This window comes from Gouania willdenowi, chromosome 14, assembly GCF_900634775.1.
Source record: "Gouania willdenowi chromosome 14, fGouWil2.1, whole genome shotgun sequence".
In the NCBI taxonomy this organism is placed as follows: domain Eukaryota; kingdom Metazoa; phylum Chordata; class Actinopteri; order Blenniiformes; family Gobiesocidae; genus Gouania; species Gouania willdenowi.
In genome coordinates this window covers 22,966,364-22,979,414 of record NC_041057.1, presented here as the reverse complement: position 1 = coordinate 22,979,414, position 13,051 = coordinate 22,966,364, and the positions used below count along the sequence as shown (strand labels likewise).

Here is a 13,051-nt window from a genome sequence, read left to right as displayed (position 1 = left end):
TTTGAGAAGGGGTTTGATTACAGCTACTTTAAAGGACTGTGGCACGTAGCCTATTGATAGGGATATATTTATAGTCTCCAACAAAGATGGGCAGACTAGGGGAATAACTTCTTTAAACAGCTTAGTTGGGATCGGATCTGAAAGGCAGGTCGATGGTTTGGAGGATGAAATAATAGAGTTAAGTTCCTGAAGTCCTATATGTGTGAAACAGTTTAGGTTAGGCCTATTTACATTTAATGGTACAGCAGGCCCAGGTGAAGGCAGGGAGTGGCTAATTTTATCTCTAATCTTGTGAATTTTATCGTTAAAAAATGTCATAAAGTCCTCACAGCTGAGGGCTAGAGGAATCATGGGCTCAATAGAGCTGTGACTTTGTGTTAGCCTGGCTACAGTGCTGAAAAGGTACCTCGGATTATTTTTATTTTCTTCAATTAGTGAGGAGTAGTATGCAGATCGACTATGTCGTAAGGCTGTCATGTATTTACTATGGCTTTCTTGCCAAAGTATTCGTGACTCCTCTGTTTTATTGGAGCGCCACATTCTCTCTAATTTAGGGGTTGTTTGTTTGAGTGTGTGAGTTTCAGAGCTAAACCACGGAGCTTTCCTCTGACGTTTAATAGTTTTTTCCCTCAATGGGGCAATTGAGTCCAAGGTGGATTTTAGTAGACTAGCAGAGCTATCGACAAGCAGATCCAGTTGAGAGGGGTTATAATTAATGTCATAGTTATTTATTGGATGGTGCACTGAGTGTAAGGCAGCAGGAATGGCCTCTTTAAATTTAGCCACAGCACTGTTGGATAGATTTCTACTTGTAACTATTTTATTGCACAGTGCGAGATCCTCTAGGATAATGTTAAAAGATATTAAAAAGTTATCTGATAGCAGAGGATTTTCAGGGTAGACTTTTAGTTCATTAATATCAAGGCCATATGTTAGAACAAGATCAAGAGTATGATTTAAACGATGAGTAGCTTCATTAATAGTTTGAAAAAAGCCAACTGAGTCTATTAGGGACATAAAGGCTGAGCTCAGGCTATCACTATCTTTGTCCACATGGATATTAAAATCTCCTACTATCAGTATTTTATCAGAACTGAGGACTAAGTTTGATATAAACTCAGAGAATTCTGATATAAATTCAGAATAAGGGCCTGGAGGACGGTAAATTATCGCAAATAAGACTGGCTGGCAGGTTTTTGATTCGATATGAGATAAATTTAGAACCAGGCTTTCAAAGGAAGTGTAATTGGCCTTTGGTTTAGGATAGATTAGGAGAGAGGAATGATAAATAGCTGCTACACCACCTCCACAACCTATGTCTCGTGGCATATGAGTATTTAAATGAATGGGAGGAGTGGCTTCATTTAAACTAACATAAGGTCATTTACTAGTAGAGATTTGGATCTCAGTGATCTAATATTTAATAGAGCACATCTAATGGTTTTATGTTTTGGTGTTTCTAGATTTGAGATTTTAATTTTTTTCAGATTTTTATAATTGATAGCTCTTTTATTTGATTTTATGTTAAAATCATTGTGAAATATGGGTCGGGGGACTGACACCGTCTCCATAAAATAATATTCATCACCATCACAACAGTTGTCATGGCGATGAACACAGCTATCATGATAGCAATGGGAGGGAAACTGTCCTAAGGCAAGCGCAGAGGGGCGTGGAGGACTCCCCCTCTGTAACATGGTCTCATTCATGAGATGTCATAAATGTGCCATGTTTTCTGATAGTAGAGATGCTCCCTCCAAAGTAGGATGGATTCCATCTCTTCCTATCAGGTTCGGTTTTCCCCAGAAGGATCTCCAATTATCAATGAAGCCCACCTCGTTTTCTGGACACCACCTCGATAGCCAGCGGTTAAATGATGACATGCGGCTATACATGTCATCACTGGTCAGATTTGGTAAGGGACCAGAGGACCAGAGTCCGACATTGTTTTAGCATAAGCACAAACTGATTCAATGTTCACTTTGGTTGCTTCCGACTGGCGACGTCGGGAGTCATTAGTGCCGACATGGAGGACTATCCTATCAAACTTACGATTACTCTTTGCCAGCAACTTTAGATTTGATTCTATGTCGCCCGCTCTGGCCCCTGGGATGCACCTCACGATGCCCGCTGACTTCGCTAGCTTCACGTTTCTCACTATGGAGTCGCCAATTATCAGAGTTTGTTCCCCGGTGAGTGTGTTGTCCTCACAGAGGGGGGAGAACCTGTTTGAGACGTGAACATGGTGGTGTCCCGAGCGGCTTTTTGACCTTCGACTATGCTTACCACGGACAGTAACCCACTCATTGCTGGCCGGGGGGAGGCTAAGCTAGAGCTAGCACGGTCCGCACCGGCTAGGTCCTGCTTGCTAGCTTCGGTTTTGGTATCAGGGGTGAGGAACCGCTTCTCCAGATTGTTGATCCTCGCCTCCATATCTAACAGTACGCTACACTTTATGCAACTACCATTGTCCCTAAAGGAGGACGAGGAGTAACTAAACATCTGACACACCGGGCAGGAGAGCGGAGGGGAGGAGAGAGAAGCCATAGGTGCTAAATTTAAGCTAAGCTAAGCTAAGCTAAGGACAAAAGGAAGTTTAAAGGAGATTGCACTGCCTATAAGAGGCGAGATTGCTTTTTACTTAACCTTCGTACGTTTAACTGTACGGTAAAAAATTAAAACAAGTGTTTTCAAGGCTAAAATATCAATGACAACAAGTTTGATTAGAGTTAGCAGAACACAGTAGTAGAGCGCTGCAAGCAGCGGTAGAGTGTAAACAGGAAATGATCGATACGTCACCACGTCAGCACGTCACGTCATACAGTACTTTTGTTACTTATTTTGTAGTGTCGAATGTTAGAAAAGGCTTGATCAAGTGAAGTTACTTAAACAGAACAATAGTCAACAATTTAAGTTCAGTTCAGTTATTTTTTACAATCAATATTTGGTAGGAACAACTGAGGGCGAGGACAAAAACAACAAAAAGTTATCGGAGCGCTTATATCGGAAATTTTAGATGCAGTCCAATAAAACCCGATTTTTGTTTTCGGGCTGATATCGGACCGATATGCGATATCAATATCGGATCGGGACACCCCTAGTCCTAATACTGTTAAATCAACAAGCAACTGACAACAGCTGTAGAAATGTGCAACAGATAACACTCAGTATGGCAGTACCTGATCTGATAGGACCAGGAAAGAGCATCCCATCAGCCTTATTACATTAACAGGATGAAAGCTGATATAAGATCATCAACAACAGCCTGTTAAACCAAAGTAGATATTATTCGATTGTCAAAGATATTTTCTGTTGTTGTATTTTCATAGTAAATAAAAATTGTTTATATCATGCTTAAAAATTTTACACAAAATTTATAATTTTTCTCTATCGACAAATCACTTCATGAACATGAACACCTACGCAAACTAGCCCCAACTGTAATTTCAGGCTCTGGTGCACCACATAAATCACCAGCTCCATTCTGTTGGGTAGAATATACATTAGACAAAATCAGTACACCTACACTATTTGCAATCAAATAACAACATCCTGTAATTTGTATCATTTCAGCAGGTATGCTTAAATGTTAAAAGTGTGCTATTCCCTATGGAGAGAATATGAAAAGAATAAGAAGTTTTAATATTCAAACCTGAAACATGTTAAATTAAGGCCACAGTTTGTTGTTTCTTTAAAAAAAACACCAACATCATCACATCTACTCAAAAACACAACTGCATGAAGCTATAATCCAAGTTGCAGCATGACATTCATTCCGCTCCATCTTGTCCTTGTGGTAGCATCCAGGTTTAGCATATCATAAACCTTAATATGGCAGCCTCTGGTTAGCCACTGCAGTAAAACTTAGTGTGTAGATTAAGGATGGGAAAGCCCAGGCCACATTTCCTCCTCCTGAGAAATGTGCTGCAGTTGTAGCTGGCTGAAAACGTGGAAAGTGAGCGGGCAGAAATAAAGACACCAGATGTTTTTCAGAGTAAATGACTGCAGTTCACACGATTACCCGAAGGAGTTACAAAAATAAATTTACAATCCGAAATAATACACTGACTAGCAGATTAAGACAGCCTTGGGAGTTAAGGAGAAATGTTGTGAAGGTCAATATTTTAGTCTGATAGAGCAAAGAATAAATATCATTTACATTTGTGTTGAATGCTGTTCTACAGTCTGTCCTCTGCCTGGCTGCTCTGCTGAACAACTAACTTAGATACCGGACATTATGCAGAACTGAGGAAACTGAACTTGAGAAGTAACAGCAGCCTCGGGATGCGGAAGTACTGCAGGCAGAAAACCACACAAGGGTGTGTGGGCAGGCCTGCTTCACTCTGCCACATACAAAGTGAAAAACAGTAACAGAGTTTCAGACGTAAGCATGTTTTTCTCCTTTCATCATTTTTCCAGACAAGAAAAGAAACCAGAGCACACTAGTAGGAGGCGGGCAGATTTCCGCTTGTGACAATATATAGTTATGCATTCTGTGTATTGTGGATATGGTATGGTCTAATTGTGTGATTTGGAATCTTAACAGGTCCCTTCCAATGGACAGTGGGAGTGTTGGTGGAAACCAGTGATAGTAATGTAATTCAAAATACATCTACATCCAAATTAAGTCATATTTATGAGCCTTTCTCCTCACAAACACAATAATGGGACAGCATTTTGTCCCTCTGACTAATACTAGTCCAGTGTGCCAAGTGGGCAGAGAGCAGAGTACACTCTGTGGTGGGATGAAACAGACTTCAGTTGTTGGCTGGTGGTAAATAAAAGGAACTTGATCGGGCCACGCCCTGAAAAAGCTACAGAAACAGTTGGGTAACATTTCAGTTGACTCTTCTAAGAACCAGCTTTCACATGTTGCAGGAGAAACTGATTTCAAGTGTGATTTCACCAGTAAAATGTGCTATTTTGTCCTGTCTGATGCAGCCAATGATCACACGTTCCTTTAGTCCTCTTCTATAATTAAAAAACACTAGGAATGTAATGATTCACTCAACCCCCGATACGATTCGATTCACGATATAATTATCTCATGATTCATTTTACAAAATGAGACAATAGACAAATCACTGAAATTTTTTATTTTTTTCCCTTCGAAAATAAAAATAAATATAATGTACTATTTACTTTTATTTTTCATTGTCAAAAGAATCCCTTGATAAACTATGCAAAACAATGCAGTTTAATGAAAAATAAAACCTGAATGAAAGAAATAAAGAAATAGTACAAATGAAGAAGCAGATTCATTTAAATTCTGGCTGTACAGTAAACTATGCAACTATTTATTTCTAAAAGTGCAACTGAAAGTGTATTTTGTGCCGAACAATTGGACTTTAAAACAAATCCCATATCAAATAAATAATATAAATAAACAATCTATGGCTTTCATTCTCTCTCTCGTTTCTCCCTTTCCTCTGATTTCACATGTTCTTTTTTTCTCACTTCTTTCATTTTGTCTTGGGGAAGCCAAAATTCTTCCACACTTCTGATTTAAAACACGGTGGTGCGTCCTGAATTTCAAATAAAAAAAAAAAAAATATATATATATATATATATATATATATTATGTGAACCGTGACACATTTGAATCGATTTTTAACAACCTCATGATTAATCTTTACATCCCTACAAAACACCACAAAATACATAAAAGCTGCATGTATATCTTAAAATAACCAACATGAATTGGGAATCCACCACATTAGGACAGATTACCTAACAATTTCAAGTTTAAATCCACCTCCAAAATCCAGTATAAAGGCCAGTAACTACTGTACCAGTAAGGGACTTCTACCGGCTACACAAACAGGGATTTTTCTAAAACTTACACTTCGGTGAGTTTTCTTAGAGTCGAGTCTTTCTGCGTGAAAGAACATTTTGCTGGAGGGTAAATTTGGAAGCAGGAAATGACAAACCCCTTGAGTATGAGTGTCTGACAGAGGCTGATGATGTTAAATATTGATTGGATGGACACTGTCTAAGGAGTAACTCACACGGGAATTCCTCGCATTATGTGACACAAGTGACCAGGAAAGAGAAAAAGAGTGGTTCGACAGTTTTTGGACCAAACTCACGTGCACTGCAGACACGCTGCATCTTTGACAGTAATTTCCAGCTGCCTCTGTATCAACTCACCTTTCCTGCCTCTTTCTGTAGGAAATGCACAAATCAGTAAATCAGTACAATGACAAGGAGTACATGAAAGCTATAACATGTGAAGTAAGCAGTGACTCAACTGACTGTGGGTCTAAAAATACATATTTTTCCAGTGAAACACGGTGACAGACAGTGGGAGGATTACAGCTCTAAAGATCTAAAAATGAATTATCAAAACACAATTTAACATTTTAAATAAATAGTTGTTCGAAATTCAACAAGTTCTGTGTCTTTATGGACTGTGGTGGTGTGAACAGGGAGGTTATAAAAACAAAAAGCTTCCAATAATCAACTTTATTAAACGTCCATGAACAAAAGAATGATATCAGATGTCATTGTCCCTTCATCTTTCTATCTGTCAACATCAATACCTGCATATTTAAATCAAGATGGAAAAAATACCAGTAACTTAATCAGACAGGTGAGTACCTAAACAACCTGCTAGTCCAGCACTAGGGGTGGGAACCTCTGGGTACCTCACGATACGAATACAAAGCTCATAATAACGATTATCTCACAATATGACAATACTGCGATTATCGATATATTGGTCAGAAATCAATCTACAATAATCTACGACAATACAAGAAAAAAAGATTAAGTGACAAAATACAATTTTTATTTTATATCTCTGAAAGACAACAAATTGAAAGAAGTGTCCTATGAACAGTGACACTATTTTAGTGCAACATTTCTGTAAATAAGTGTCAACATACCAATGTAAACAAATAAGTGTCTCCAATAGTGCTTTCTGTAAACAACAAATAGGGTCTTTATAGTACAGTGCAATATTCCAGTAAACAATATATTGGTTCCTTCAACAAACAGTGACAACATTTCTGTGAAGACATACCTGCACATTTTAGTGAAAAAGCATAACAGGTTTTGAAAAAAAAAAAAAGAAGAAGAAAAAAAAAAAACAATAATAATTAAAAAAAAAATCAATATTTAGCGGGAGCATATTGATAATCAATCGTGCGGAAAAATATCGCGATATATCGCCGTATCGAGATATTGTCACACTCCTATCCAGCACACAGCAAATACAGTCAAACATAGATTCACTCTGATGGTCCAACTAGAGCAGGGCTGACCAAACCTGGTCCTGGAGAGCTGCAATCCTGCAAGATTTATGTTAGACGTCTCCTTAACTGATTGCAAGGTTTGCCACAATAACAGGCTTTGAACATGCACCATGAACTTCATGCAACTTCATGCCCCCGTCACATTTTCTTTTCGTTTGATTGTCTTTCCCTGAAGACGACTTTACTGCCAATTAAACTTCCCAAAATATTACCAAACATACTGAATTGGGATAATGGTCAACTACTGTTAATAATTTCACATTTTATATGCTTCAGAGAACTTACGTAAAGAACTTACGTAAATGGGATGTTCCACTAAAATCACGCAAGATTACAGTGTAAAAAGTGATATTAGCCACACTGCTGGACCCTCAGCCACCCGTTTAACAGGAAAAATACCATGGAAATATGTGAATATGATCCCACAACATATTTGTGAAACCTTTAATTATTTACCGTCAACCAGCGAATTACCCTCACATTTTGACACATCAGCCATGTGATTGGAGATGCTTTAGTCGTAACCAACAGTTAAAAAATTACAACACAATAAAACACACTTCAGATGAAGCTCTGCATTCCTTTTCACATGGACACTAGTCTCACTGTAACACGTAGCCCGAGATTTTTAAACAGGATTATCAGTGGAATTGGATATATTTGTTTGTTTGTTACGATTAATAACCATTCATTCAACCGATTCCCTGTGAAAAGTGACATGTAAATGGGTGATGCTGTCCCAAAACAGGCATGTGAGGCATTTCCACATCAACTTGGTACCCAGTTTTAGTGAGAGAGGGAGAGAGAGAAAGGGTTAGATTGCTTTTTCCATTTCAGAACGTTAATTGTGTCACAAAGCAAATACATCTGTAGCATCTATACATGTGCAGTCATCCCACAGTGTGGGAATAATGACCATTTCCTGCTCTGATCTCCCTCTGGGTTCACCCTGTTGTCAGGATGAGAAACCAGTATGTAGCAGGATGCAAAAAGTGCTATTATGGGATGTTTGAGAGAAATTATTTTCAGTAAACAACCTTTAAGTAGTAGTAGCATGATGTATGATTCTTATTTGCTTTGCATGCCTCTGAAGCAGCAGTAACCTTCTCTATATTTTCTTCAATACGATGCAATTAAAAAAATATTTGCATTTGAATTAAGCCAAAGAAGAGAGCTGCACCTTATATTTGCATTTTTATTAGTGATACAGAACGGGCAGATTGAGGGAGAAAACTGCTGTGTCAGTAAGTCTATGAGCCACTCGTATTTAGCTTCAGGAGGGTTTGAAAGCTTGGCTTTTTTTTAAGTCTACATCTAATACACACTACAAAAGAGTCAAGAAAAGCATGCATTTTATGTATCCAAAAATTGGCAAAAGATTATATTAAAAAAAATGCTGAAAGTATTTCAAGTAGTCCAAAAAAGTGGAAGCAGATATAGATTCACTCTATATGAATACTTCCTCGTTCTCCCCTCAGGGGCCATGCTTCCTGTTCTGATGGTGTCAAAGTTGTTCTGTGATAAATACTCACTCAGAGCCATGATGCATTCCTGCTCTGCTTTGCACACTGAGTGCATGTGCAGCAAGTGGGTGGATTCCAAAAAGCCTTTGCATAGCATCTGCAAGGCCTGTGAGGAATCCAAAGCGTAGCTAAAAGGAGCTGAATGGTTTCCATAAAGGAACATCACTGGAAGATTCCACAAACACAGTGCATGGAGGGAGCGTTGCGATCTCATCTCTGTGTCTTTGAGTTGACAGAACAGAACTCACAGTGCTGTGGTGGATGTGCAGAGAGGGTGTGGACACTTTGACTTGTGTGTAGACCAAAATAAATTACAATGGGACAGACATTATGCAAGGGCTGGGCGCTATGACCAAAAATGTATATCACGATATTTTTCAAAATTCTAATGGAATTTTTAGGAAATCAGTTACTTATCAACCATAACTTTATGTAACTCATAAGATAAATGAAACAAGATTCAGCAACAGTAAAAACACTGATGGAGTTATTTTTCGTGATGTTTATCATTATTGTGATAAATACCAGAAATTATTGGGATAGTTTTTTTCAGTCCGTATTGCCCATCCCTACTGTATACTCAGTGGTGAGGTGGTTTCTTATGGTGAACAAGGTAGCGTTTTGTTTGCAGTTCCACCAGGGCTTATTTCAGCATTATAGGAATTACAAATTGCGATCCTTTGCTCTCTTTTTTTGTGCATTACTGCCGAACTGCCGACACGCTAAGCTAACCGTGCCTCCGTGTCCGTGAGTGTTGTTCTCCTGTAGCAGAGGCATGCGCACGCAGACACATGCTCACATGCAGCTTCAGAGCTTTTAATTGTGTCTTTCATATCCATTTACATGTATGATTTACACCAGAACTAACACCACAGCACTACATTTGGATGACATCACCCATGCAAGTGGATACATTTCCACAGGAACTTCAACTTGGGAATTTTGGAAATGCTCAAAAAAACACATTTTTCATGGTAAGCATTTATTGGAATTAACTGGAAAGTGGGAGTAATCATTTTGAATAACTGATGCTGATATTTTATAAGATAAAAATGTATTTTACCAATATCCAACATCCAACCTTCAATTTAAAAAAAAATCCTGTTAATTTCCATGGAAAGTTTCCAAATTTGAAAATTCCCAGATTTTTGCCACTCTAAATATTCTGTTTTTTTTTAATTGTATTATTTTGACTGGATGGTGAGGTAATATTTATGTTTGTATATGATATAGCTATCTAAAATGATCATTTCTAGTTAATTCCAGTTTTAAAAATACCATGAAAAGTTTATATTTTTGAATATTCCCCAAATATTTACCATACTGTGTGGCGTTTTCTTGCTATAGTAGCTATAGAGGAAAAATAATTCAAACATGATTGTCGGCTATTTGGAAGAACAGAAGCATTCCTTGAAGTCAGAGACTTTTAATTTGCTGCTTATCAAGTATGCAATCAGTTTCCTGGATGTTTCTGCGCACATACAGCCAGAGGAACACGCTGCTTATAGCTGCCCCCTTCCCCCACCCCCCCCTCCGTTCATGAACAAACAGAACCATGCAGGGTGTGTTTTCTCTGCCAGCATTTTAGCATATACAATTTGGGCAAAAAACATGCAAAGCTGCTGTGGAGGCTGGGAACCATCTGTGAATCAGCAAATTAAAAAAGAAATTGTATTCACAAATGTAGCTGAATGTCACAATGATCTGCTTTTATCAGCTAATTGTTATTATTGCCACTATTAATATCTCCTTAGCTGCTGAGGAGAATAGATAAATGGCACTAGAGCTGTATGCAGAGCAGACCTTACAACTGAGTGAGGACAGATAAACATTCTGTCTTCTTAGATCACACAGAGCCAGACTGTCAGTGATGTTGAGTAGTGACTGCTTCCATCAGCCACAAAAAGGCTTTTCTCACTGTATTGTTGGTGGCGTCCCAACATCACGACTTCACAAGTTTAGAGTAAAGTCAAAGAAGTATAAACTATATGAAACACAACCAAGAATACTGAGTGAACGTTGAAAATTATTCATTTTATAATAATCCACTCTTCAAACTCAAATGCTGAATGTTTAAATTTGAAAACAATTGAGTGGTTAAATCTGCATGCCTGATACAAAACCCCATTGAAAAATGTAAATATGATTAAATTGCATCATACATTATGCAACAAATAAATGTAAACCAGCCAAACACAGAGTGTAATATGAGAGACTAGCAGATGGTAAGGAATACTATAGCAACAGTCTTTAGTGGGTGTGGTCAAAAAGGATATATTTCCTATTTTAACTTCTTAATCCTAAGTAACGCTAGTAATGTTTACTCTATTAAAGTTATGACAATAAGAAAGAGGTGAACTCAGACACAAACTCATTTACACCAACAATACTTTAACAGAAACGGCATTAGAAAAACTGCAAAAACATACACAACTTCAAAATCATACAAAATTAGAGAAAACTACACAAAATAACAATTATTATTATGTGGCCCCAATGTAAATAGACAAAAAACTCCAAAAACACACAAGTTTACAGAAAAATACACAAAGAAACTGCAAAAATACACACAAAAAGACAAAAAAACACAACAAAAACACAACAAGACTCATGACATGCAAAACAACAAAAATATACAGAATGACAAAAATATACAAAACAACAACAAAAATACACAAAATGACTCCAAAAACACACAAAACCCTATTAACTTCCCTGTGTTAAAATTAATGCTGACAAACGTTTAAAATATGGCCCTCAGATTGAGACAATCCCATTTTTGTGGCCCCTGCTGTGTTAACGTTGCCTGTCTCTACTGTAGTGTAGCATAAATGGAAATAGGTGGAGTCATGTTTACAACCACTAGCTTAGTCAGGATAGTCCACACACAATGGAGCATTTAAAGAGCCATTAAAGGCACATAAACCTCTCACATATGCATGAAACACAACAATGCTTCACTTCACACGAAAGGGTTTTAATGAGGAACTACCAGCTGGCTGATCATGTGATAAATGCACACACACGCACAGACACAAACACACACACACACAGAGCTGGTTACTAGTTTCAAACTAACTGATGAGCAGCAGCAAAAAGTTCAAATTATGAGGAACGCTTCCTGCCAACGCAGAGATTCAACAGTTCAAATGAGATTTTCCTGGAAAAACAAAACTGAAAACATTTGAAGATATTTGGTTCGTTAGTCGTTTAATTTAAATAGGAATTATTTTTAGATTTTACATGTTCTGTGATAAAGTCTGTCAAAACTGTCAAAATTTAGTTTCAGTGTTTAAGCTTAACCATTATTCAACAGCAGCACACCCAACATGTTTGCAAGTAGGGATGTCCCGATACAACTTTTTCACTTTCGATACAATACCGATAATGCAGCCTTGGGTATTGGCCGATACCGATATCAGGCCGATGCGATATAAGCACGCATCATACATAGTTTTATAACTTATTTTGTAGTGTGGAATGTTAGAAAAGGCTTGATCAAGTGATGTTACTCAAACACAGAACAATAGACAGCAACAGTAGGTATGAGAAAAACTGACCCATTTATTATTAACCAATTGGTTACAAACATGTTAACCTTCAACAGAAATTAATATCTACTGCATTCTACGATTGAATAAATATAATATATATCAGAGATTTTAAATGCAGCGTGGCTTAGATCTTGTCATGCTGCACAACTCGTTCGCTGAGCTTAAGGTCATAAAACCTGAATACAAGCCATTATCTTGCAGGTATATTTTTAGCAGAGACTGAAGCGTTCAACACATTTTTACTGGTTTTCAAGCTGCCAAGCAGCGCAGGATGATCCTTCATTTACGACACTGAGTGTTGGCACAACGCCCTTATCAAGAAATGCTGTGTTGGCTTAGCACCAGATGTAACAGGGTGCACACTTTCTAATTCTTCTAAAGGGATTTCTTAATTTATTAGGCAGAGGCAGACTGGGAGTGACACATTAAAGTTAAACTAATCTTTCCCTAATGACGGTTAATCACAGTTTGCCAAACAGGACAATTATTGGTTTGTATTTGGTTTACATATGCATATCAAAAACACATTAATACATCACTATTGAATAAATGCATTATCGTGCAACTTTGTCGAAAGTTTACAACATGCTAGACTATGAAACTGGTGATAACGACATTCCACCATATGCTTCATCGTCCTATAATGAAGAATGGAGAGGATATAGAAGATATAGAACAGTGGTTACTGCAAATGGTAAAATGGGTAAAATGGGATGCA

At 37.7% G+C, this 13,051-nt stretch overlaps 1 protein-coding gene across 5 annotated transcripts in view; it reads right to left on the bottom strand.

The window, feature by feature from the left end:
* The window catches only part of specc1 (sperm antigen with calponin homology and coiled-coil domains 1), a 98,210-nt gene that overhangs the window by 83,329 nt on the left and 1,830 nt on the right, over positions 1-13,051 (bottom strand). The window contains exon 2 of one of the 5 annotated variants that reach the window (XM_028466691.1): positions 6,151-6,165. The exons of 1 other annotated variant lie outside the window; for it this stretch is intronic. The gene's annotated coding sequence lies outside the window, so the exon portion shown is untranslated. Of the gene's footprint in view, positions 1-4,159; positions 4,238-6,089; positions 6,166-8,788; positions 9,008-13,051 lie in introns of those variants that run through there. 3 more of the 5 variants (XM_028466690.1, XM_028466692.1, XM_028466693.1) reach the window with 3 other exon arrangements.